A 27640-nucleotide genomic window follows, 5' to 3' on the forward strand; every position below is an offset into this window, starting at 1 on the left:
ACCTCCAATTCTTGCTCCTGCAATTTCAAATGTTACTCAGGTCCTCACTAAAGCAATATTTTGGAGTACTGCAACAGGCTTCAGAAACATCTCTCCCCTTATCAGATGCCCCTCTCCCACTATTTGAGGTTGGGAGGCTACATACATACCCCTTCCTTTAATCATTATAATAAAAATAAGATTTACAAAGTGTTTTGTTATATACCAAATATTTTTATATATATTATTTCATTTGCTCTTGATGACACTCCTATGAGATATATATTATTGTTCACCCCTATTTTATAGATGATGAAACTGTAACTCAGAGAAATTTAATAACCTGATGATTAATGATGGAGCAGAAATTCAAATCTAGAACCTGTGAATTTCAATCTTGTGTTTTTCTTATACTGCATGCCAAGGCACTAGAAATAGCAGGTGCTCACTAAATGAATACTAAATGTTGAGTGCATGAATGACTGCAGAGAGCAGGCATCACGGCTCAGTGGGAACATAATGGTATTCCATGATGGAGAAACCTGTTTGCATCTTGAATTCATCACTTGTTAGTTGGACAGTGTTGAACAGCTTAATCTGCGTGAGCATCTCCTTTCTCATCTACCACATGAAGAAATAATACTGTACGTGTGTGAGCACATGTGTGTGAACTCCATTGCATAAAATTTGTATATGCACCTTCTCCAGTGTGTGCACAGAGCAAGTACTCATTATATGCTGGCTTTTTACTGTGTATGAGAGGCAGTCATTCTGTCAGTTGTGTCTGAGTTCTGTGCATATGTCTACCTGTGGTCAATATATTTATTCCTGAGAATTTAACCTCTCATCTTCAGAGAAAAATACCTATACACATACCTATGTATATATAATGGAATATTGCTCAGCCATAAAAAAGAATGAAATAATGCCATTTGCAACAACACAGATAGACCTAGTGGTGATCATAATGAGTGAAGTAGGCCAGGCAGAGAAAGACAAATATCATATGACATCACTTACATGTGGAATCTAAAAACGTATATAAATGAACTTATATACAAAACTGAAACAGACCCACAGACATAGAAAACAAGCTTATGGCTAGTTTACATATACACACTACTACATATAATGTAGATAACTGACAAGGGCCTGCTGTATAGCGTAGGAAATTCTACTCAATATTTTGTAATAAATTGTAAGGGAAAAATATGATTCAGAGAAAAAGAATCTAAATCACTTTGCTAAACACTTGAAACTAACACAATATTGTAAATCACCTATACTCCAATAAAAAAATAAATTAAAAGAAGGAACACATGATCTAGGCTGTCTGGGTTCAAAACCTAATTTTCTCTTTTCTTAGCCATCTGAGCTTGGCCAAGTTACTCAACTTCTCCATGCCTCAGTTTCCCTCCATGAAATGGAGAAAATAAATATCTAGCATAGTAGCTGGCATGTGCTCAGAACTATGTAAGTGTTAGCTCTTTCCTATGTCAGGAGGCACCATGTTTATCATAAGGCAAGAATACTTGGCCTTTGTGCTTCTCAACCAAATGAATTAATAACTCTTGCAAACAGGAACAAAAGGCACACTGTAACCTTGTTATTTCTATATGGATTAGTAGACAATGGTAATCCGATGAACATTTGGACGACAGGTGAGAACTCACGTTTTGTTTTGTTTTTTATAGAAAAAAGAAATGGGAGTGTGCAGTTTGTATTTAAACACAATGAGGTATCTGTTCTCATAGATTTATGAATGGAATAGGGAAAAAAGTCCTTTGACCTTCGTAGAACACCTCCAGTTACTGCCTTTGACGTTCTCACCTGACGTTCCTGAATCTGCCTCTTCCTTTCCCCACCCCACCACCAAACAGAAAGAACAGGAAGCAGATAAAGGGTGCCATCCTTTCAAAAGAGTTTTCCAGAATCAGAATTATTCCTTTTGAATATTATGTCACAGGCTCTACTTCACCTGGAAAATCTCATACCTGTTCCACCATAGTTAAAAATTATAATTACAAAAATATATACTACTGGTAATGTCAAAGCACATAAAGCAACATGCTATCATCTCTTTTATTCTTCAGCCTTGTATATAGTAGGAGGGAAGAGCAAAGATATTTTTGACTATAATATGGTAAGTAATGTGAGATCCATGCCCTCGGGAATCACTAGAAACCTGAGCTATTTATTGCAGAGAGAGAATCTTTGGAACTGTGGAGGTTAAATTGCCTCTGGAAGGTCAGGTATTCCTGTTACCAAAATAAACACCACCTGAGCAATGGCAAAGGCTTCCCAGGTGGTAGTGTGGCAAAGAACCTGTCTGCCAGTGCAAGAGACACAAAAGAAGTGGGTTTGATCCCTGGGTTGGAAAAATCCCCTGGAGAAGGAGACGGCAACCCATTCCAGTATTCTTGCCTTGAAAATTCCACGGACAGAGGAGCCTGGCAGGCTACAGTCCATGGGGTCTCAGAGTTGGACAGACTGAGTGCGTGCGCACACACAGACACACACATACACACACACATGAGCAATGGCAAACATGAATGGGAGTGTAACTACAGAAGAAGGGTTTTCTCCATGTTCTTGCTGGAGTTCTGTTTGGTAAAGTGAAACAGGCAATTTTATGATTTCACAATTTGGGAGCCTAGAGCTAAATCTACCATGTGTGCTTAGTCACTCAGGCGTGTCTGACTCTTTGCAACCCCGTAGACTGTAGCCAGCCAGGCTCCTCTGTCCATAGGGATTCTCCAGGCTGGAGTGGATTGCTATGCCCTCCTCCAGGGGATCTTCCCAACCTAGGGATTGAGCCCTGGTCTCCCGCATTGCAGGCGTCTGACCAACAGGGAAGCCCCAAAATACTGGAGTGGGTAGCCTATCTCTTCTCCAGGGGAACTTCCTGACGCAGGAATTGAACCAGGGTTTTCTGCACTGCAGGTGGATTCTTTACCATTTGAGCTACTGGGGAAGCCCTAAATCTACCATATGGGGTCCAAATATCAGTGCTCTAACCGTTATGTGTTGTTATACTGATTATACTGATACTTTCTCCTGGATGCTTCAAACTTTGGCTGATGTCCCTGGGAGACAGCGTGGTCTTCAGCATCTTTCAAGCTGGTAACACTGATTACTCTGATGACATTTCTCTGTACTGGAGACCGGAGGATCTGTCAAGCTCTCCTCCACCTTGCTCTCTGCCACTACATCCCTGACAGAATTAGAGCTGATATCCTAGCAGCTCCCAAAGGCGAGCCCTTCCAGAGAGTCCACACAGTGGGAGATTTACTGTCCATGGAGATCCTACTGCCCTGTTCTATGGGCCTTCTTCCAAGGGTAACACAATAACAATAGACAAAAACAACAGAGGATAGACTATTCTCAGCATTTTAGATCCATCTCAAATGGACCTTAAAATTTGATTTTTATTACTATGCTAGATAGGTTACCAGATAGCTCAGTGGGTAAAGAATTTGCCTGTGATACAGGAGACACAGGTTTGATCCCTGGGTCGGGAAGATCCTCTGGAAAAGGGCAACTCACTCCAGTATTCTTGCCTGGAGAATCCCGAGGACAGAGGAGCCTAGTGGGCTACAGTCCATAGGGTCACAAAGAGTCAGGCACGACTGAGTGATTGAGCACAGCACGACATGCTAGATAAAGAAATGGTGCTCACAGAAGTTAAGTAATCTGCCTGAAATCCAAGTTTGTATCCACTATACTTCATGACTTCTCTAGGTTCCAGTGGACCCTTATTAAATACTGATGCAGTTGATCAAACCTAGGTTCCCCAGTGCTATTTAGCTCCCCTCAAATAGCATATCTTAGTAGAAATAGCATGGACTTTGGAATCAGATCTGGTTGTGAAGAGGCTCAGTTCCCTGCCGGCGTTGGGACCTTAAGCAAAGCTCCTTAGACTCTCTCAGCCTGAGCTCCCACACTTGTTGAAAGGGATTATAAAGCACTCATATGTAGAAAACCAAACTGAGCTAATGAATATTAAAGCACCCAAGACAGTGTTTTGAAGGTGATATGCGTTCAATAAATGTTAATTCCCTTTTTGTTCTTTTCTACTTAAATACACTGTAATTTCTCATATTTTAATAAAATGTTTATAATTTGGTTCATTGCATTAATCTTGAGGCCAGTGAAACACTAATGAAATTAGTATTTGCAACCCTTCCAGTGACTGAAACTAATAGCCAACATACAACATCCTCCGTTCAGGGGATCCAATCATATTCTTAGGGGAGGTGTCAGTTTATTTACAGATTATATCATAACACAATCTTGTTATTGCTCAGATTCTAAGACTTTCCTTTTATGTGGCTGTGCCTTTGTTAGAGCAGAGATAGGACATGACTTTGATTCTGGTTCCAAAAAAAACAAATTTCACTACAATAAACCTATTGAAAATTCTTTACTCTTGAATAGCGCCTGGTGGGCTGCTGTCTGCGGGGTTGCACAGAGTCGGACGTGACTGGGGCGACTTGGCAGCGGCAGCAGCAGCAGCACGTTCCACTCCATGCCAGTTTTGGCAAGATATGATAAAGCTAAATGGGGGGAGTTGGTGATGGTGGTTGTGAATTTATGATTTCTTTGCCCCTGAGCCCACCGGCTGCTGAGTTTCCTGCAGTTTTCCAAGTTCTCTGGATATTTCATGAGTGACACACATTTTATTTTAAAAGCTGATATCAACCTGCATTGTGCTCCTGGGAGAGATGTGGTTAGATGGCAGGGGGAAGGAGTGATGCAAGTCTGGAAGCCCTGAACTCTTGGCTCAAGACCCACAGACCTTCCTGGTGAACAAACCAAATGATTCAACTGATAACTCAAGTACCCTACAAGTGTAGAACAGATTGTTTCTACTCCAGTCATTCTAATAAATGTCCATATATGTAGCAACTATATAGCAAAGGATTTAAAATTTTAGAGCTCAGAGATAGCAACAAGGACCTACTGTATAGCACAGGGACTATACTCAATATTTTGCAACACCCTATAAGAGTAAAGAATCTGAAAAAGAATACCTATATCTGAATCACTGTGTTGAACATCTGAAACTAACATGACACTATAAACAACAGTTCAGTTTAAAAGAAAAGAGATCCTTTTAAGAATAAAATGACTTGAAAATCTTCGGAAATGAAGGCCTTTCAAAAAAAAAAAATTCAAACACACCCACACACTCTTTTGGATATAATTCCATCAAGTTCAGTATGGCCTAGTGGTTAAGCCTATGAGTTTCAGCCTGGATCCAGACAGCCTGGATTAGAACCCTTACTCTGCTGCTGCATAGACTTTCTGCAAGATATTAAACTTCATTTTCCTTATCTTCAAAAATGGAAATAAAAATCTACCTATTCGGTAAGACCATGATGAGGTTTAAATAAGATAAATCATGTGTATTGGGATGATGAGTGATTTGTAAATTTTTACTGTTATTATTTTAAGGGAGTTACAGATCCTTAAAGTCTCTTTGTAGATTCCAAGTTAAGAATTTCTGCTATGAAATGGGGACAAAGTTAAAACCAGTTAAGGATAATCCACCTACCATGAAAGCAACAAGAGGCTTTTCAAGTAAAAATACAAATAAAAGGGCATTAAACAGCTAGGTCTGCTACCCTGCCTGGCCCTGAGCAGGCAGGACAATGGGTCTAGCCATGGCCCCTGTTCTTTCCAAGGAGCACCAGCCTGTACCGGCCAAAAGACCTTGGCAGCAATGGCTTCTCCTGCACTTGAGCAAAACAGCTTCTTGGTGGCCTGAACCTTACAAGGCTATTGTTCTTTTCCTGGTGTACTCTTTACAAGATCCCAGGTGTAAGAAAGGGCTGCTAGAAGGTTTTAATGAGAACACAAGTAAGTACCTACTTTAAGGGCTGACATACAATAACCTCTCAATAAATGCTGTCTCTTTCCATGGGTTAGGAGAGAGAGTAACTTGACTTGACAAACTCACAGCGCTGGGAGAAATTCCGCTGACACTCAGGGGAATGGCTAAGTTATGTAGTTTAACTAAATATGACTTGAAATAAGAAGGCCTTTGAATGGAATTTTCTTTGGGGATTGTACAGAGGTTTTGCTACTGTGATGCTATTTTCTCTTAAGACTTTTGCTTATGCTTTAAAGTACGCTATTTAATCCAAGTAGACTCTTCAGCCAAATTAGAACTATTTGACATTGGAATATCTAGCAGCCAGCAAGTTCAGATACATTTGTCTTTAGTAGGAAGTAGCCATGAAATGACTAGTACCTGAAGGTTCTGTATCATATTGTCTTGTCCAGAAAGACGATCTCAGAAGCAACAGGATTAAAGTACTTTAATTTCTGTATCTTCAGCACCTAACACAGTTCTGACACCATGTATAGGAACTTAATAACTATTTATTGAATGTATATGTTATATATAGACTTCAACATCACTTAAAGAAGTCTTTCTGTTTAATACAGGTTTTATTGCTGGACCAGTGGAGGAGGAATTAACTATGCAAACAGATGCCATGGCTGATACCACGGGCAAATTATAGTTCAACAGTATTAAGGAGAACTGACTCTTCCTAATGGGGTCTCTTGAGCTGATGAGCAGCAGAATCACCACTGTATTTGCAGCAAGACTCATCAATACTTCTCCAACTGGTCTTACCAAACTCTCTGGGTAGGTCCTGTTGCATGTGACCTCAACTCAGGTTCAACCATAGTGGTATGAGTAGATGGAGACAAGAGAAAAAAAAAAGGAAATATCTAAGTAAACAGAATTCTGTCATGTCAAAAGGAACAACAGGGCAAATCACAATCAATAAATAATCCACTGACAATGCCATCCATTTAAAAGTATTCATTTCAATAAGCCAGTGCAGGAATAATGACACAGACATGATGCCAATGACAACAGTGCCAATGAATTACTCTTTATTGAGGATTTGTTTATGGAGGATTGTGCTAAATCCTTTCGCACAGCTTATTTCACTTCTTGCTCACAACAGTCCTGGATGGAGAAAACTAGTATTTCTTTCCCCTTTTTATAGATAAGAAAACTAAGGCAGAGAGAAGTCAAGTCAATTACAGATTAGAGCTACTGTCAAAGCACCAACATCAGACAGATCTTTTTTTTTTCATCATCATACAAATATTTCTCACTGTGTGGCCTTAGACAACTTGCCCCAGAATTAATTGGTTGCTTGTTAAATGAATAGTTCCAAGTCTTCTCCAGAGCTACCGAATCAGTCTTAGGGATGAAATCCCAAGACCCCACATTTAAAAACAATACACATACAGCATTTCTGATACACACCATACCTTGAGAATCATTGTCTGTGTAGTGTGGATTTCATAGAATGCTATTGCTACATGAATCGGAATGAATAAAATGATTCTCATTTTACTGTCAAGGCCCTACTTGTAAGAGTGAAAACACATCACCATATTTAAAGAAACATTGGCATATTCTCTACCACCAAAAAAGGAAACTCAAGCTGTTTCTCTACTGAACTGATAACATAAATGTGACTGCCTTTGACCAGGCTTGGAAGGTAGATTTTAGTTTTACTCTGTCTTCTGTCTTGCACATAAGCCTTGATTTCCCATCTGTAAAACAAAAATGTCTGACTAGATAAAATATTATGAAAATTCATCTTTTATCAAGTATCAATTACCAATTATTGTTTTTTAAAAACAAACCCCATATATTACTTTGGAAAGAGCAATTTTCTTTAAAAGGGGTTTAAAAAACCTTTTTTAATACTTTGCTATTAAAAAATGAAAGAAAAATCAAGAAAGAAAAAAAAGAAAAAAATCTGGCAATACAGTGTGTATTGAGAGCTTTATAAACATTTAAGCTCTTTGGCCTTGTAATGGTATTTCCTAGAATTTTGCTTAAGTAATTAATCACAGATGCAGATTAAGATTTCTATAACAAAGATGCTCAAAGAGCTATTATTTATTATTTATAGCAGCAAAAGGCAGAAAGTTCAACTGTGTAACAGTTGAAAGAATAGCTAAATAAGTCATTTTATTTTATCTAAAATGGATTCAATGCCACCATTAGGATATCAGGTTTTCCTGGAACACTAGATGATATGGGAAAACGCTTATGTCGAAGGCAAAGTGAGAAATGTAGAATGAAAAAAGATGATTATATATCGAGTCCTGACAGTCACTCGGTACTCAACAATAGTAGGATTTATATAGCAATAAACATGTCTCAAATATTCAATCTTCTGGACCTAATATTTTTGTTCATTTGTGTATATACACACACGTGTGCATTTGAATATGCGTGCGTATCTGTGTGTGTGTGTGTTTTAGAAACTTATACAGGAAATAAAACAAACTGTTTGAATGATGTCTATCCCTGGATGCTACTGTTGCAGGTTATTTATATATCATAATGTGTATTTTCTGTGGTTCTGTTTTTCTACAAGGAACATGTGTTTATTTTGTGGTTAGAAAAATGTGTTATTAGAAAATAATTCAGTGAGAAACTACTTTTGGAAATATCTTTATGATGCAAAATGAAGCAGTCTGCGTGTTCCTGGCTAACAAAGAGGCCTCTGAGGTCCCATCAGTGGTGAATTTGGCGGTAGTTGTGCTGTTGGGGAGCTCTCAACTCAAATGTCGCCATTATGAGCTTGAGCGCACAAGGACATATTGGAAGTGGCAGGCAGTGCCAGCTTCCGCCAAAAGAATGGTCACGCAAATGTGTGCTTTTGCCCAAAAAGGAAAATAACGTGGCTGTAACTGGATATTGTAAATAAGCGGTCAAAGGATCCCTAAATAAGCAATATCACATAAGCCTCCTTAGAGCATATTTTTCCTTCTGGGATCTGTGTCAGGCTCACAGACATGAAGGCAGCCAGGAAATTGTTATCTGTTTACCTCTAATTTCTTTTTATAACTGCACATGCCAGCAATGGGAGAAAACACTTCTTTAAGAGAAAAGTAAAATTGGCAGCAAGCCTTCTGAGTTCTTAAAAGACGTTAACAAACCCAAACTTCTACTTATCATGGAGTTGTCATACTTATCCTCATCAACACTTTACTTTCAACTGAGTTTGAGCACATACGTAGGTAAGTGTGTATTAGAACCCTGACTTGGCCTCAAATCTTGGCTCTGCCAATAGCTTTGTGCCTCGGCAGATTTCTTAGGCTCTCTGCATCTTGGTTTTGTCATCTGTAAATGTAGACAGCCTGATGCCACACAGGGTTCTGGGAGGTTAGCCGAGAAAATGAGAAACAGGGATGGAGCACAAAGCTAGGCAAATGGCAAAGACAAAATACAAGTGAATTTGAACCCAGCCCCTTTTCAGGAGACAGAAAAATGCTCTCAAAAGCATTTCAAGGGACTTGCCTGGCGGTTCAGCAGTTGAGACTTCACCTTCCAATTTGGGGGGTGTGGGTTTGATTCCTGTGCTGTGCTTGGTCACTTGGTCATGTCTGACTCTTTGTGACCCCATATACTGCAACCCGCCAGGCTCCTCTGTCCTTGGGGATTCTCCAGGCAAGAATACTGGAGTGGGTTGGCATGCCCTCCTCCAGTGGTTCTTCCCAACCCAGGGATCAAACCCAGGTCTCCTGCACTGCAGGCGGATTCTTTACTGACTGAGCCACCAGGGATGCTCAAGACTACTGGAGTGGGTAGCCTATCCCTTCTCCAGGGGCTCTTCCCAACCCAGAAGTTGAATCAGGGTCTCCTGCATTGCAGGCAGATTCTTTACCAGCTGAGCTAACAGGGAAGCCTCAAAGTGCTCCTTGGCAGCGGTGGGATCCTTGGTCGATCCCTGTTGTTTTCTGCTTGAACAACAACTAAACTTTTGAAAATTCTTTATTGATGCTGGTGAGTTTTGTTCAGGTGACAATGATCACTGGTCAAAGGCAAAACAATCCATCTCTCTTCTACAGAGTCAGCTTTGTTCGAGCAACACAATAACATCTATTCAGAAAAGTACTCATCTCTTTTTTCTTTTTAAATATTGAGGCAAACTTCTCAGAGGTTTCTTTAAAAGCCAATGGCAATAAACATGTTTCAACCTCTGTTTTGCTTCACTGTAGGCTTGGTGTGTGGTTAGATTATGCAATGAAAGAGAGCTTGACATTACAGATATTATTTAAAACAAACAAAAAACCTACACAGAATAACATTGATAATTCTGTATTCATTATTCATTATCCTAATAAAAACACATAAATGATTGAAAAGAAACAGACTGTTATCCATTAGACCTTCCATCTCCTACTAAATAATAGTGGTTAATGTCACAGCCCTAGTCAAAACCAACTCTGATCTTAATAAATCTGATTTTAAAAGATATCACCAGATGGGCACTATATTAATCTTATGTGATATTTTCAACCATGATGACTAAGAGTTCTATCATTTTTATATGGGTACTCTTATTGGGAGAAGAGAGACCATTTATGGGCGCATTCTCCATGTTTGTTCCCTCTTGAAAGGAAGGCTGGATCTACATGCAAGTCAACACACTAATAAAAAGTAAACATAATCAAATTAGTCAACGGTCTGGAATAATGCTCATTTTTATAGTTCCAGATGTGGATCTTCACTCAGATAAAGGCAACTATTTTATTTCTTTGTCAGAACTCCCCAATTAAATATTAATATCATTAAAATACATACTCTTAACACTGTGTAAGTACATGTGTATACATGTACGCATATGTTATGGGATGAGAATCCAATTAAATTTTGTGAACATAATTTCAGTTACAAGTCATAATGCTTGTATCACATATTTTTGTGTGTAAAAACACCTTCACCCATATACATATATACCCATGCACCATTGAACATGACTTTTTACATTATTTTGTATACTTGACCTCATTTGATAACAGGAACCACAGTCTAATTGAAATACATGCCTCTGCCATGAAACTAAGTCAGTTAATTAATGACTGTAAGATCAGTTGATCTACCAGACTATCTGTCCCATAGCCACGCTAGCTGAGCTAATTAATGACACATGTCCTGTGATGCTTGTTAAATTAGCAAATGCTCTTCCATTAAAAGGCACACAGTAAACAATTCCTATAAATGGCAACATTGTGATAAGTTAAATATTTCACTCAGATACATAATATAGATGAACAGATCATCTCTCTTACTGTTATACAGAACACAGGTCATATGAGCACACAGCACTTGTTCAATAAAGACATGTAATGAATAGAGACATGAATGTATAAATAAATACCTTACCTGCTTATGGTAAAATATTTATGTATCTAAAATCTAGAAAAAGCAAAGAATTAATGTTCATTTATTCCTTATTTTAGCTAAAAACTATTAACTTTCTCTTTATGGTTATGCAAAGCAAAAGCAATTCCAAAGTGTGAAAATTATGAGTTTTATACTCTGTCACGGAGTTCTCATAAAGAGTTGTTCTCATGATCTGTACACTATGCACGTATATTGTGGTGGCTCTAGTCTGAACCACCGACTATTGCAAAACAGAAATTGTGAGTGTGTGTTAGTTGCTCGGTTGTGTCTGACTCTTTGCAACCCCATGGATTGTAGCCTGCCAGGCTCCTCTGTCCACGGAACTCTCCAGGCAAGAATACTGGAGTGTCCATTCCCTTCTCTAGGGGGATCTTCCTGACCGATGGATTGAACCCGGGTCTCCTGCATTGTAGGCAAATGAGAAGACTTTAAAGTAAAGGGTGAAGTTTTCATCTATTTCTTACTAACAATCAATCTGCGGTAATGATCAATTATTTCAGAAGTTAAACTCTCAGTAAGCACAAAATGTGATTCTGTATTTTAAGGATGATTTATACTTTATTTTTCCTGTAATATCACTACATTATTGTATAGCTTAAAGTCCACCCTTAGTTGATATAAGATCAAAATGGGAAAAAAAAACAAAGTACCTCAACCAACAGCTAAATAAGAACCCTAGAGCGTATCTCTCCCTGATGGTTATCTTCTAAAAATAGAACAAATATTGGGGACAATTTTTGTGAAAACAGAGTGCTGACTTTCAGGAGGTGGGTTAGTATTTTTAATGTTTATGAGCACCATTTAATGCAGAAGAAGCCTCTATTTCCTGAGTAAAACATAAATAAGAGGCCCTGCCTATATTCATTCAAGGTTAAGGGCAATTTCTGCTTCCCAGAGGCTCCACAATGGACATTTCAGAGGAGGGCTGGGGTTGTTTGCCCAGACTGAAAACAATGGCCTTTTACATTGATAAAATCTACTGTACAACTTTTTATTGATGGGTTTTTTAAAACAGAAATGGAATGAAACCCTCAATTACATTATCGATCCAAGACTCCCTCTATTACATATTAGAAATCTGCTTGAAAAATGGAAACTTGTGGAACAGGTGGTTTGGATCACAGGTTCTGCAATCTGAGGTCATTTGGACCTCACCTGTTGCTCTGTTCCTCCCTGTTCTCTAGGAATAATTTTGATTTTTAGCAGGAGCAAATTTAGTGGCCCTTCATCATCATTCTGGGAGATGGCATCATGCCACCCTTCCCACGGTCACTTTGAATATATGCCCATCTCACTATTGTCTTCCTCGGTTTTTTGTGCCTGTCCTCTTTTTCTGAAACTCCAGTTCATGTGACCTTCAGATGCAGGCTTGGCTGCTCTGTTCCTATTCTATCCCTGAAATACAAACAGGTTTACAGACCTTGGGGCTTCCCTGATAGCTCAGTTGTTAAAGAATCTGTCGGCAATGCAGGAGACCCTGGTTCGATTCCTGGGTCAGGAAGATCTGCTGGAGAAGCGATAGGCTACCCAAGTCAGTATTCTTGGGCTTCCCTTGTGGTTCAGCTGGTGAAGAATCCGTCTGCAATGTGGGAGACCTGGGTTTAATCCCTGAGTTGAGAAGATCTCTTGGAGAAGGGAACAGCTACCCACTCCTGTATTCTGCCCTGGAGAATTTCATGGCCATGGGGTGGCAAAGAGTCAGACATGACTGGAGACTTTCACTTTACAGACCTTCCTGGGGGTCTTATGATCTAGACCAGTGATCTCCAATCTAATGGGCCAGCACATTTCTAAATGCAAACCCTGTAATCTGGTATTTATTTTTAATAAGCTATATTCTTGCATTACTATACCAAAATATTATATACTTAAAAAAATACACTACAAAGATAAAATTCTGAGAAGATGAGAAAAAAATACACTATTTTCTTTCCACATTCCACTAAGCTGTCTTGTCTATACTTTGGGCATGTATTTCTAAGAATCACCTGCTTTGAACCACTTGTTAGGACACTAGTATGTTTTGTCCCCAAATACCAGTTGGTAGATGATATTGCCACCATTCCTGGCCAGATAAAACCTTCCCCGTTCCCCCTGGGTAGTCCACTGCTCTTGCTTTCACCTACTTCTTCCACCAACCTATCACCAGGTCCTACCAATCTCTGCTTTATCCCAGTGAAAGTGCTCATTCCAGGTTTTAATCTCTCTCATTTTGCCTTATACTAGTGTAATTAACTTATCAAGTCTGTGAGACAAGAAAGGATAGATTTCTACAAAGGTTAGCAAATGGACACAAGCAATAAAAAGTTATCGAAGGCAAATGTAAAAAGTTAGACAATTAAAATAGTTTAATATGTTTGTATCAATGAACTGCATAGGTTTTTTAAATTATTGCTGGTTTCTTTTATGATATTAATTGTTAAATGTAATTTTACATGTGACAAGTATAAAATCTACATATGATAGATGATACATAAAATTTGATGCGTGTGTGTGTTAAGTCATGTCTGACTCTTTGTGACCCCATGGACTGAAGCCCGCCAAGCTCCTCTGTCCATGGGATTCTCCACGCAAGAATACTGGAGTGGGTTGCCATGCCCTCCTCCAGGTGATCTTTCCAAGCCAGGGATCGAACCTGCATCTCCTCAGTCTCCTAAATTGGCAGGCAGGTTTTTTACCACTAGTGCCACCTAGGAAGCCTTGACACAAAAGAATAAGAAAAGGAGGAGGTATTTAACAAGTGGTCCTGCAACACATGATTAACTACTTGGAAATAAGGGAAACTTGGATCCTCATAGTAAAATAAATTCCAGAGGCTCTCCTGGTGGCTCAGTGGTGAAGAATCTGCCTGCCAATACAGGAGACATGGGTTTGATTCCCGATCGTGGAAGATCCCATATGCTGTGGATTAACTAAGCCCATGCGCCACAACTACTGAACCTGTGTTCTAGAGCCAGGGAGCCGCAACTGCTTTAGACTTCATGTCCTAGAGCCTGTGCTCCCCAACAAAAGAAGCCACCACAATCAAAAGCCGGTGCACCGCAATGAAGAGGAGCCCCTGCTCGCTGCATCTAGAGAAAAGCCTGAGCAGCAGCGAATACCCAGCATAGCCAGAAAGAAAGAAATAAATTAAGTTAAAAAATGCCCAGTTATTTAAAAAAACAAATAAAATAAATTCCAAACTGATTAAAGAGTCGTAAAAAATGAATTCACAAAGAAAATATGGCTAAATATTTATCTGTTCTTAGTACAAACAAAACCCCTCATATTGTTAAAGCAAAGAAAGAAGTTACAAGAGAAAAACAAACAATAGATCTGACTACATGAAACACCATAAACAAAAGTAAAAAAGAACTAAAAAGTAGAATATATAATTATCACAAATGTGAGATAAAAAAGATTTGTATCTAATATGTAAAGAACGTTTACAACCAAGGAGAAAAACTATACAGAACAAGAGAAAAACAACAGAACAAGAAAAAAAACAATTTGCCTATTTCTAACAGGCAAATAGAAAATTCACAGAGTGGCTAATCTTTTCAATTTGGGGGAAAATTAGAAACAGCTTAAATGTCCAACAACAGGCAAATACTTAAATTATGAAATGTATTAAGGCAGAAAATGGGCATGCATATAAATAGTGTTGCAAATAATATGGAATGATATTGGAGAACACTCATTATAAAATGTTAGCTTTTTTAAAAGCTGAAGTAAAAGTATATGAACCACATGACTGCTATTAGTGCCATATTACACTGGAAGAAAATACCTAAGAATTCACAGTGGTCACTTTGGAGAGTGAGGAGGTTATGAGTAATTTTTATTTGCATGTTTTTATATTTTCAAAAGTTTCTACAGTGCACATGAATTGCTTTTATAATAAAATTTATTGTAATAAAAGAAAATATGTGGGGGTTAGTATGCCTTGATTGTAAATATTTTGCAGATTACAAGGCAAAGAAGTTTAAATTAATAATGTTTTCCTGTTTGAATAAAATAAAAGGAGTCCTCACCAACAGAACATAGTTAGAATCTGTGAAATATTACACGTTTCATATTTGACTTAGGGGCAAGCCATGACTGTGCTATGCTTTATTTTTAAAAGCTGTATTAAGGCAGCTTCCCATAAGTTGTTGGAGAGAGAGCACAGCAGAGTGGTCAAGTGTTGGGGCTTGAGAGTCCAGCAGCCTGGGTTGGAGTTTTCACTCCACCACATAGAGCGTAGGAACAGTACACAGGTGACCCTCCCCACTGAAACCCTCATCCAACTAACTAGATCCTATTACTGTTTCTCCTACACAGATGCCTTATCAACCTCATTTTCTAATAACTGAATGATGACTTCAGATGATTATTCATGTCATCTAAATTGCTGATAGTAAGAAATGGATAGAAAGAGATCCAGAAATAAATACCCAGGGATACTAGGGATCAAACCAGTCAATCCTAAAGGAAATCAACCCTGACTATTCATTGGAAGAACTAATGTTGAAGCTGAAGCTCCAATACTTTGGCCATTTGATATGAAGAACTGACTCATTGGAAAAGACCCTGATGCTGGGAAAGACGGCAAAGGGAGAAAGAGGCGGCAGAGGATGAGATGGTTAGACAGTATTACTGACTCAATGGACATGCATATGAGCAAACTTTGGGCGACAGTGAAGGACAGGGCGGCCTAGTGCGCTGCTGTCCATGGGGCTGCTGTCCATGGGGTCGCAAAGAGTCAGAGACGACTCAGTGATTGAACAACAATAACAACAACTGAGTATGTTCGCCATGCTTTCTTCACTGGGTGCCTGTGCTCCCAGCATGACAATGTATAGAATCCATGGTCCTCAGCAACTGCAATTAGATCATGATCAACAGCAGAGTCACATTCTCTTGTCACATCACACATAAAAATGTGAAAGAATCTTGCTTTTTAAATATATATATGAGAGAGAAAACTAGGCAACTGTGAGTTTTTTACAATACAAAACTCTTTGTTAACTCTGTTGACATTTAGTAAATGAATACTAGTTGCCTCATGGCAGGAAAATCCCTATTTATTTCTGAAAAAATACTGTGATTAATCAGTGTCTTCTCTAAAAATAAACAATAGTCCCTCCAAAGGGAAAATGTATCATGACATGAAGGGAAAAAAAATTGTGACATTAGACAGCTCTATATTTAAATAAAATGAAATATAATAAGACTTCTCTTTAGTTACAATCATCAATGAACTCTGCAGGAATAGATGGTCACTGTTTCTATGGCATTTTTCTATCATTCAATAAGACAAGCTAATTTAACCAAAGATAGAAACCAGAAATCTACTTTTATAGGCAAGTCAATCGGATGTAATATTTGTTCTGGTGGCATTTTGTTAATTCCATCACTCAACCTCCGTTCATCCCCAGACACAGTCACCACACAGCATATTCCTCATCCCCACAGCAGGACATACATGATAATTGAAGAAAAATGTATTAATTTATTCACCTGTGGTTTTATTTCTCGGAAAAAGAATTTTTAACCCTAAGAAAAATTTGTCTTCTAAATTTTGTATAAAATCAAATTTTTTTTTACATAATTCCTAAAGACTTATTTGTATAGAATCTCTTTATTCTTTTCATAGTTTTTTAAGTTAATCTATATTGATCACTGCCATGATCTTTTTTCATTTTATAGAAGAACTAAGTGAACCAAAGTCATGTAGTTTTCAAAATCAGGTTTGGTTAGTATATATTTTTAAAAAAGTAAAGATTTTGACTATTATAGGATGCTATCAGCGGCAAATCACTCCTCACCCACCCACCCAGCACCACAGAAGGAACCATCACACTGAGCAGTGGGTGTCATAGTAGTGCTGAAGAAATAAATGCTTAATGAATAAATGAGTGAACACAAGAATGAACAAACAAATCAACAAACAAATGTGTGGGGTCATGTTTCCATCATTCGATAAGACAAGCTAATTTAACCAAAGATAGAAACCAGAATCTACTAATGTGCTTAACCACCAAGAGCTTAAACAGGAAAAAAAAAAAAAAAAACACTAAATGTTCTGCCTTAAGTAATTAGGAAAACTACACTAAAACAGCTAATTTTCAAGTACAGATGAAAGCAAAGAAAGAACCATTTCAGAGCTACGTGATGGATGCTGTGCAGGAAGTAAGATCCCCTCTTTCAGTCACCAACACACAATACCTGGACAGACTGTACGAGAAACTGAAGGGCTCCAGAGTAACTAGCTCTGCTTTCAGCACTTACTGCATCTTTCATGTTTATTTCACCCACGTATTCTTGTTTCGCAATCCAAGATGCTCACTCTTTTTTCCCTTTGATGTAGTTTGTATAAAACACTTGGGAAACATTACTTTAGAGTGAACTAAGCAATATCTGATTTTTAAAATGATACCTTGGCTCTTGAAGCTAGAACAGCAGACAGGAATTTTTTTGCCCTAATAACTAAAACCGATATCACACTGGGCAGATGGGAAGAAAGTGGGCTGTGCAGCACTGACACCTCACGGTGCAGGATGACCGATAAACACGCCTCTGGCCCAACATCACTGGTCAGAAGAGTATTAAGAAAATCACTCTGCTTTTTTACATGAATAAATCACATTTTCATTTGACAAATTAATTCGTGCACATACATAGTAAGGGCTCAGTGACTCAGTCATGTCCAACTCGTGGTGACCCCACAGACCGTAGCCCACTAGGCTCCTTTGTCCATGGGATTTTCCAGGCAAGAATACTGAAGCAGGTTTCCATTTCCTTCTCCAACACACAATAAAAATCCCTCTAATTCAAAATGGTGAGTACTCAGCCCCCCTCCATGTCAGATACCCAAGCTGGTAGCCATCTCTTCTCCAAAGCTTGTAACTATTACCATTGCCTAGAGCACGTATGCAGAAATACACTGGAAGGTGAAAACATATGCATGCTTTCATGTATCATACATATCGAGAGTCTTAGGACATTTACAAAATTGGGAACATTTACCTTGACTTTTTTTATTTAAAAATGTACCTAGACAATTAATTTAATAATGATCCAGTTATTCCATATAATAACTTTCTGCTGTAATTCAACCACTTTGGGAAATAGTAAAAAACAAAAATAAAAGTTAAACATATACATATCATTAGGGACAGCAATTCTACTATGTACATACTCATGAGAAATATATTTTTTCACAAGAAAACTTTTTTCCTATTTTTTTAATTTAAATATTAAAATTAAAAAAAAGTTCTGTTGGTTTCAGCCATACAACAACACAAATCAGTCATAATTATACATACATCCCCCCTCCCTCTCTAGTCTCCCTCCCCTCTCACCATCCCATCCCTCCAGGTCATCACAGAGTGCCAGACTGGGCTCCCTGTGCTACACAGCAACTTCTCGCCAGCTATGCATCCTACACCTGATAGTGTACATACTATTCGTGCTACTTTCTCCATTGGTCCCACTCACTCCCTCCTTAACTGTGTCCATAAGTCCACACGTTGCATCTGCCTTTCCATTCCTTCCCTGCAAATAGGTTCATCAATATTATTTTTTCTAGATTCCATATATATGCATTAAAATACTAAATCTGTTTTTCTGTTTCTGACTTGCTTCACTCTGCATAACAGGCTCTAGGTTCATCCACCTCATGAGATTTGACTCAAATTCATTTTTTATGGCTGAGTAATATTCCATTTCCCCTGGAGGAGGGCATGGCAGGCTGCAGGCCATGTGGTCACAAAGAGTTGGACATGACTGAGTGACTAAGCACACAATATTCCATTTTATATATGTATCACATCTTCTTTATTCATTCATCTGTTGATAAACATCTAGGTTGCTTCCATGTCCTGGCTATTGTAAACAGTGCTGCTATGAACACTGGGGTACATGTGTCCTTTTAATTATGGTTTTCTCAGGGTATATATGGGAGAAGGAAATGGCAACCCACTACAGTACTCTTGCCTGGAAAATCCCATGGACGGAGGAGCCTGGCAGGCTACAGTCCATGCGGTCGGGAAGAGTCAGACACGACTGAGCGAATTCACTTTCCCTTTTCACTTTCATGCATTGGAGAAGGAAATGGCAACCCACTCCAGTACTCTTGCCTGGAGAGTCCCAGGGACAGGGGAGCCTGGTGGGCTGCCATCTATGGAGTTGCACAGAGTTGGACACGAGTGACTTAAAAGCAGCAGCAGCAGGGTATATGCCTCGTAGTGGGGTTGCTGGTCATATGGTAGATTTATTCCTAGCCTCCAATTAAAATAAATTAATTAATTTAAAAAATAAAGGAATCTCCATATTGTTCTCCATAATGGCTATATCAGTATATATTCCCACCAACAGTGTAGGAGGGTTCCTTTTTCTTCACATCCTCCCCAGCATTTATTGTTTGTAGATTTTTTGATGATGGCCATTCTGACTGGTGTTAGGTGATACCTCACAGCAGTTTTGACTTGCATTTCTTTAATAATTGGTGATGTTGAGCATCTTTTCATGTGTTTATTAACTATGTGTACATCTTACATATCTTCTTTGGAGAAATGTCTGTTTAGGTCTTCTGTTCATTTTTTGATTGGGCTGTTTGTTTTCCTAATATTGAGCTGTATGAGCTGCTTATACATTCTGGAGATTAATCCTCTGTCAGTTGTTTCATTTGCAATTATTTTCTTCCAATCTAAGTATTGTCTTTTAATCTTGTTTATTGTTTCCTTTGCTGCACAAAAGCTTTTAAGTTTAATTAGGTCCCATTTACTTACTTCTGTTCTTATTTCCATTACTGTAGGAGGTGGGTCACAGAGGATCTTGCTATGAGTTTATTTTTGTGTATGGTGTTAGGAAGTGTTCTAGTTTCATTCTTCTGCATGTAGCTGTCCAGTTTTTCCAGCACCACTATTGAAGAGGCTGTCTTTTCTCACTGTATATTCCTGCCTCCTTTGTCAAAAATAAAGTGTCCATAGGTGTATAAGTTTATCTCTGGGCTCTCTATCTTGTTCTATTGATCTCTATTTCTGTTTTTTGTGCCATTACCATACTGTCTTGATGACTGCAGCTTTATAGTATAGTCTGAAGTCAGGAAGGTTCATTCCCCCAGCTCCATTTTTCTTTGTCAAGACTGCTTTGGCTATCCAGAGTCTTTTGTGTTTTCATACAAAGCCCATTCACCACTGCAACTAAAAGAATAAAACACCTAAGAATAAACCTACCTAAAGAGACAAAAGACCTGTATGCAGAAAACTGGAAGACACTGGTGAAAGAAATCAAAGATGACACAAACAGATGGAGAGCTAGACCATGTTCTTGTTCTTCTTGTTGTTCAGTTGCTCAGTCATGTCCAATTCTTTGCAACCCCACGGACTGCAGCACATCAGGCTTCCCTGTCCTTCACCATCTCCAGGAGCTTGCTCAAACTCATGTCCATTGAGTCGGTGATGCCATCCAGCCATCTTGTTCTCTGTCACCCCCTTCTCCTTCTGCCTTCAATCTTTCCCAGCTTGAAGGTATTTTCCAATGAGTCAGCTCTTTGCATTAGGTGGCCAAAGTATCAGAGCTTCAGTTTCAGCATCAGTCCTTCCAGTGATATTCAGGGTTGATTTCCTTTAGGATTGACTGGTTTCAATAATGTGAAAGTGACTATGCTACCCAAAGCAATCTACAGATTCAATGTAATCCCTGTCAAACTTACCAATGATATTTTCACAGAACTAGAACACTAGAAAAATTTTATATAAATATTCACAGTAGTATAACTCATGATAACCAAAAGGTGAAAACAATCCACATGTCTATCAACTGATGAATGAATAAACTAAAGGTGGTATATCTATACAATGGAATATTATTTGTCCATACAAAGAAACGAAATAGTGATAGATACACACTACAACATAGATGAACCTTGAAAATGTTATGCTAAGTGAAAGAAGTCAGTCAGGAAAAACAACATATTACATGACTCTATTTAAATGAAATATTCAGAGCAGGCAAATCTAATAGAGCCAAAAGTAGATTAATAGTTGCTCAGGGCTAGGAGTAGAGCAGGTCACATGGAAGGGTGACAGCTGTGGGGAACTGGGTTTCTTCCAGGGTGATAAAATATACCGTAATGAATTGTGTTATTGCACAACTCTGTGAATATACTAATAATTCATTAGCTATATAATTTTAATGAGGGATTAATATGGCATGTGAATTATATCTCAATAAATTTCCTTCAAAAATAAAAGCAAGAAGCCTCTCCATGTACCAATACTTTGGGAAGTGAAAAACGAAGTGTCAGGACAGTGAACAGGTAGACAATGTTTCTTTTTGTGTAAAAGGGGGAGTGAATAGAATTTATAATTTCATTGTTTGCTTTTACATAAACTTTAAGGGATACACAAAGGAAATTAATGAGTAGAGAACTCTGAGTATGAGTACCATTTTTCCAAATTACGACAGTAATAGTAATCAATAGTAAACATTACCTAAAGATAACTCCATACCAGTATATAAGAGACACTCCTCAACGCTACACAGTATTTCATTAATGTTATACAAAATTGTTGAATGAGCCCTATATTAACTGACATTTAGGCTATTTCTAGTTTTCTATTATAAAAATTGCTGTAGAACATTTTTATACATATATTTTTGCATTTTCACACTGGCCAACAGCTAGAAAAAATTTCAAGAGTGGAGTTGATACGTTAAAAATACACAATATAAAGAAACCTTAAGCAATGTAATCAAAGTATACCTCTTAAATTTGTTGACAGCTGCAGCAGCTATAAAAACTCAGTTTAAATAAGCATAATCACTGGGCAAAATGCATTCTTCTGAACAAGATTAAATGAAAATTGACAATTTTCCCATTTTCTGTTATGAGAGCATTAAAGAAGAAGCACAATAAGCTCCTTCGAAAAGAAATTAAGACAAAACCCAACTGGCTTATTCTACATAAGCTCTGAAACTTGAGCAAGAGAGAACTCCTTTTAATAGATGCGAATTTATTTGAAATCATTATGCGGTTTCCCACATGGCGTGTCCATTTAAAGTGACCTTTCAGCCTCAAAGTAGGAGTCTAACAGCAAAAGGATGAAAAGAATCTGTTTCAATTAAGATAAACATCAACTGTCAAAATCCGATTAGACTATTTAAATTCTAAGAAGGCAAAACCGTCATCAAAAGAAATGAAACAATTCAGGGCAGCAGTAAACTTGGTGTAATGTCATTCTGTGACGTTTTGATGGGGCAAAAAGATTTCTGAGTGTCCACAGAACACAGGGCTATGTTTGGATGCACTCATTCTCCCCTTTTCTTCCTTCCACTCTCTCTGGCTCATTCTGGAGTTGTTTTTGAGTGGTTCTCCTTAGCCGCATTATCATCTCTAAATAGGGGTATCTGGGCAAAGGCAACTGTTATTCCCTATGGTCAAGGAATGGTAGATACTAACTAACAAACTTTTACGGTCGACAGTAACAAAAAGTTACACATACCTCTTTAAGATCTTTAAGAAACATTAGGTTATCAGAAGAATTAGAATGCAAGATGCTAGGAATAGAGACACAAACACAGGGAACAGACATGGTGGACATGGTGGGAGGAGGGGAGGGTGGGATGAACTGGGAGATTAGGTTTGATATAAATACAAGTACCATATGTAAAATATTAGGTTTGACATAAATACAAGCACCATATGTAAGATAGACAGATAGTGAGAACGTACTCTATAGCGCAGGGAGCTCAGCTCAGTGCTCTGTGATGACCTTGATGGGTGGCATGGGTGTGGGCAGTAAGATCCAAAAGGGAGGGGATATAAGTATCCATATAGCTGATTCACTTTGTTGTACAGCAGAAACGTAACACTGTAAAGCGATTACACTCCAATAAAAAAATAATCCAATATCCTATATTTCACACTAAACCCTTAATTAACTGATTTTTGGTTGTTATTGTTGCTTTTGTCATTGTTTTGTTGTTTTCTGATTTGTGATGGGTTTGCTCGTTGTCTGGAGCTGATAGAACCCACTCATGAACTACTGAGGAGTGCAAGGGGAGAAAATGACATAAGTCTCAAGCAGTCTTTCCAAACAGAACTTCTGTCTTTTTCACCATTCATATTGTCACAGGGGGCACATCCTCCCATCAGCTGAAGGCCAAATTATATCCTTCGGGAAGATTACTCCAGCAAGTTGCTAGAACCATTTTTTTTTTTTAAACACTTATATATATATATATTCATCAACTGCATTTTGAATTCAATCCTTAACTAAATTAAGCCCGTAGAGGTATTAGAACACTGAAATCTAGGTACTCACAGGCAGAGAAAATTCAATATGGCTTGCCCTAGTGGGTGACATGCTATCTAAAACAGCAGTAAGTTTGCCATTAGAAAACACAGATGCTAGAGTTATGTTTTAAGGGTGATCACAGGGCTAAGTAGTTCTCAGTGATTCCTGTGAGGCATTGAAAATCAATGAGAATCTTAAGCCTAATAAAAAATGCTTTTCAACTCTAGCAAGTCTACACTTGGGAGGCTCATAAACTTTGCATCAAGAAGAGAAAGGTGCAGCTGCATGTCATCCTTTTACTCCAGAAGGCTTTCCTTCCATCCCGAAGTGAAGTTCACTTTCTTTGACCTCTGTCCACCAAGACTCTCAAGAACATTTCAATACCAGAGGTTAGGCTCAGGAACATGTAGAAAACAACCCAGCCAAAGATCAACACCAAGGACAGTAGGGAACCCATCATTTTAAGATTTCCAACTTCCACTGGAAATCTGAATGTGAGAGCCATATAAACGCTGTAATCTTCCTGTCCCCTCGTTTTGCTCAACTGGTTCCTTCAAGTTCTTAGCTTCCCTGACCACTCAACTAAAGTACATCTCCAGTACACACACACGTTAATTCAGACTTTTGTGTAGTATTCTCTTCACTGCACTTACCATATCGGGAATCATTTTATTTGTTGCATACATGCTCAGCCGCTTTAGTTGTGTTTGATTCTTTGTGACCCCATGGACTGTAGTCCTCCAGGCTCCTCTATCCATGGAATTCTCCAGGCAAGGATACTGGAGTGGGTTGCCATGGCCTCCTCCAGGGGATCTTGCCAACCCAGGTATCAAACTCATGTCTTCTGCACTGGCAGGTGAGTTCTTAACCCTAAGCCACTGGGATGCATTGGTGTCTCCCTCTCTTCATGGAGCTTTAAAAATAATTATTTTTACTCCACAAGCTCCATGAAGTGAGGGACGCATCGATGTATCCTCAATGCCTGGCACATATCAAAAATCAAACATGTATTTGTCTTTATAGGAATACATAGAAACTTTGTTGCTGTTGTTCAGTCGCTAAGTCATGTCTGATTTTGTGACTCCAAGGACTGAGGCATGCCAGGCTCCCCTGTCCCCCACTAACTCCTGGAGTTTGCTCAAATTCATGTCCATCCAACTCAACAGATATAGAAACTCCTCTGCACGAAACTAGAGCAAACTACCCTGAGCATATGGTCTGTCTGAACTATACTTTTTTTTTAGTTAAAAAAAAGCATTTTATATCTCTAATCTTGTGACATCACTATAGACCACTATTAAAATGTGACTTATGTATGTTTATGGAGAAGGCAATGGCAACCCACTCCAGTACTCTTGCCTGGAAAATCCCATGGACAGAGAAGCCTGGTAGGCTTCAGTCCAGGGGGTCGCTAAGAGTCAGACACAACTGAGCGACTTTACATACTATGTATGTTTAAGAATAGAACAAAGTAACATATTTCTAAATATGTAATACGTAATATTTAGAAAATAATATCTGTTTTTAAGAGAGCTATGTCAAAGAAGGTTTCAATCTAGATTTAGCTATAAGTGAGGTTGATTTATTCCATATGCACGTAAATTTATTTAACAGAATAATAAGTTTAGGTTAAGCCAAGATTTACATGTATTAATCTTTATATTAAACAATAATTAGATTTTAGCTAGAGCTGTTAACACATTTTTTTCAGTAAAACTTCCATTGTTCTTTCACTTGTGAAATGTCATATATATGTCATATCTTATACTATCATTTTGTTAAATGGTCAAATTCTTACATCCTAAAACAGTAACTTGTGCTTAAGAGTGACTTGAGCCAAAACTAAAATGAAAACTAACATGAGAACATAAACACAAAAACATGATTAGGAGTTTTCCCTTTGAAAATTAATAAACTAACACTTAATTTGATTTGCTGTGTGCAACAGTACTTGACACATAAGTACTTTCTAAGAAGTCCTTCATTCAACCTTTCTAGGAACTCCAAGGATTATCTTTCCCCAAGTACAAGATCACCCTGCTTGTAACTGGAGGAGCCTAGTTTTGAATTTGACCTGATTTCAGGACCCTCCCTACCTCTCCCCATCTCTATTGTTAGCAATTCCAAACTGCCTCTGAGTTTCAGCTCTATGATACGATGTCCTGTCTTTTCCTAAGGTCTAAAGAAATAGAAGTTCTTTGAATGCAGTCAAGCAGATAAGGTCTAGCATCAAAGTGATCTCAAGGTTTAAAACTAGCCATTAATTCTTACATGGAACACAAAAATAAATCTATAAAGCCATGCAGAGGATGGTTTATCTGGTCTACTCCTGGTGCTGGAAGCTTAAGTGCTTCTGATTTCTTTTTATAAAACAGATAAAGATTTTCTTAGATACCTAAGGAAAAAAGAATTGACTTTCTCTCAAAGATTCCAGACATTTTTACAGGGAGCATAACTTTCCATTGACCCACCGACCAGTAAAAGCAACTCAGAGTTATTCAGAGTCACTCCCCAAAATCTCTCTTAAGTCATCAGAATTATTTTGAGGGGCCAGCCCTTATTTTCTATTACTCCTATTACTCATGGCTCATTTGTTACAAGGAATATTTCTTTCTCCCTATCAGTATGTTTGTATTTATTCAGGATGCTTATCCTAAATCAGAAATTGCTAGGATTGAAAACTTCGATAGAAGTTTTCATGGATTTAACTTCCTTTCCCAACAAATCTTATAGGAAATCACAAGTTCCAACATGAATTGATACGCAAGGCATTATCATTTCTTTATCAGAATAGCCAGAATAGATTGTCATACATTTAAAAAGATTTTCCTGAGAGGTTTTTTGTTGTTTGTTTGTTTTGTTTTCTTCTCTCCAAATAGGTTGACAGTTCAACTTGGGCCCTAGAGAATACAGAAAATCAAAGACGATTTTAAAGCAACTTTTATTTAGAAATAGTTCAGAGAACAAAAGGTATTCATCTGATATTCAATTAAGTTTTTTGCTTTGAAGGCTAGAACTTCTTTATATGAATTTGAAATTTACAGAGTTGGTTACACTTATGCAATATTCAGGAAGCAACTGAGTGAACAGGAAGTGCCTCGAGCAACTGGCACCAAGGGAATTTGGTCCTTTAAAACTGTGGGGAAGCCCAGGTTTGCATATGGAGGTCTGTATTTGTACTTTACCCATCTCCTGTGTAAAGATAAACTAGAAATAAAGACCTATAAATGACAAGGATCATGGAAGCAAACAGGTTTGGTACTTTGAACAAATTATATAGTTTATTGAAGGAAATCATCTAAAATGTTGCTTTGATTATTGGAAACTTAGGCAATTTTTGACTATTAGGATATGACACATGAGTGAAATTTAAAAGAATGAACCTCTGTGCTTTCTACATAAAATGACCATCAGTTGACAAAGAAAATCAAATCACCAACAGAACAAAACTATAAGTGAAAAAAAATAAATAAATAAGACATATTTAAGAAGGGATGACAAAAGGGACAATACTGGGAGAAGTAGGAGATTCAAGTGAGAAATTAATTTATAATTCAATTAAAATCTTACAAATACACTTTGTAAAGTTTAAAATCATATAGTTTTTCTGACTACTGGCAAAAGTATATAAAAGTTATTTATGGATTGCTCACAATCCAGGCAGATTCTTTACCAAGCCACTGGAGAAGCCCCAGGAATACTGGAGTGGGTAGCCATTTCCTTCCTCCAGGGGATCTTCTCAACCCAGGGATCAAACCCAGGTTTCTCGCACTGCAGGCAGATTCTTTACCATCTGAGCCATCAGGGAAGTCCACTGAAGAGACAGGGTATACTAAATGTGGTAGATTCTAATGTCAGACTTAGTTCAAAACTAGTTAATACTATAGAGCTAGAGCTGCTATAATTGCTAATTGGACTACCGCTAAAATACCAGTAGTCCACATGTTTGGTGGGAATCATGTACTAATACAGTTTACTGTTAAAGTCTGATAAATATTTGATATTTTAGTGGTAAGCAGGCTTTCCATTGTGTGGTCCCCTTGTATGGCAATTGTAATCCTTAAGGGCAAATCCTTTATACCAAACTACAATGGGACATGAATGCCATTTTCGTCTGATTTCTACATGGAACATGGTCTCTGATAGTTCTTTCCAA

At 38.1% G+C, this 27640-nt stretch overlaps 1 protein-coding gene and 1 long non-coding RNA gene across 9 annotated transcripts in view; one reads left to right on the forward strand and one right to left on the reverse strand.

The window, feature by feature from the left end:
- PDE4D (phosphodiesterase 4D) overlaps nucleotides 1-27640 on the reverse strand; it is a 1572405-nt gene that overhangs the window by 246832 nt on the left and 1297933 nt on the right. The gene's annotated exons all lie outside the window — the stretch shown is intronic.
- Nucleotides 23397-27569, forward strand: LOC145519075 (uncharacterized). 2 transcript variants are annotated; one of them, XR_014063512.1, is made up of 2 exons: nucleotides 23397-24272; nucleotides 24918-27569. It is a non-coding gene; the product is annotated as an uncharacterized LOC145519075 (long non-coding RNA). The 2 variants fall into 2 exon arrangements; XR_014063511.1 differs by having other exon boundaries at nucleotides 23398-24272; nucleotides 25061-27569.

Source organism: Giraffa tippelskirchi, chromosome 8, assembly GCF_054371585.1.
Source record: "Giraffa tippelskirchi isolate mGirTip1 chromosome 8, T2T-mGirTip1v1.2.pri, whole genome shotgun sequence".
NCBI classification, from domain to species: Eukaryota; Metazoa; Chordata; class Mammalia; order Artiodactyla; family Giraffidae; genus Giraffa; species Giraffa tippelskirchi.